We start from the raw sequence: 1,096 nt of genomic DNA, 5'->3' as shown, positions 1-1,096 counted from the left end.
ATAGGGTGCATGTGCTCACTGGTGAGACAGAGAGAAAGACAGAGAGATAGAAAGCATAAAATCACCACTCCTCAGGGGGATGGCCACGCTACAATCCCTTCTCCTCCATTCTCCTCTTGGGATTTTGGGCATGCATGCACACACACCGAGCTTGAGTTTAAACCACCGGGTACAGGACTTGAACTGTGGTCAGCTATGTGGGAGTCCGGTGACACAGCCATTATGCCAACTGCTGGCCCCAACCTGGTGTGAGTTTTAAGCTGCTGGGTCTGGAACTCAAACTGCAGTTGACTACATGGGAGTTTAGCAATGTAATCATTACACCATCTGCTGGTCCCCATTAAGTTAGATTCCTAAAAGAAAAAAATGTTTTCACACTTGAGTATGTGAAAGGCCTGCACATTCGTTGAGAACACCACATTTTGTAGCATTTTCTCCCCTTTAGTAATATTTTTCATACAATAGTAACACTCATACAAACCTGGTTCCAAGCACATTTCTTATAGACCTCAGTAGAGACTGAGACAGCAAGTTGGCAGGAGTCTAGGCATTCCCCAGCACAACTTTCTACAGTGTAGTTTCCTTTTGTTTGTCTAGTATGAAGACTTTTACAATAGTCCCCTTAAATACAAGATGTAGATACACAATTTCATAGCTGTTCCATGAGCTATATCTATACATGTACAATACTGGTAATTTTCTGTTTTGTTTTGTTTGCTTTTGCCTGCATGACTTTGGAAACAGTTCTGTAAACAATTCCCAGTGTTTTTAAAGCAATGACAACCAAAGTGTATGGCTTCTTTCAAAGGTGGCTATTTTGAAGGTCAGTACTTGTTTGCATTTTAAGTTCTCATGTTTGTTAAAGAAGAAAGTTGGTCTCTTGACTTCAGCGTCACATGTCACATTTTTACTGTCAATACAGTTCCGGCAAAACAGGATTAGTACTTTTGTTCCTTAAAGGGCAGAGCTGGGAATAGTAATAAACTCTCAATTTATTCACTCAAACCAAGGATATTCACAGTGTGGCCTGCACTCCCACAGTGAGCTATAAGCGTTCTCCAAGAGGCCACTAAATGATCTATAGCTGCAAGTTCTT

This window comes from Tupaia chinensis, unplaced genomic scaffold (genome assembly GCF_000334495.1).
Source record: "Tupaia chinensis unplaced genomic scaffold, TupChi_1.0 Scaffold139234_1, whole genome shotgun sequence".
In the NCBI taxonomy this organism is placed as follows: domain Eukaryota; kingdom Metazoa; phylum Chordata; class Mammalia; order Scandentia; family Tupaiidae; genus Tupaia; species Tupaia belangeri.
This window is presented reverse-complemented; position numbering follows the sequence as displayed.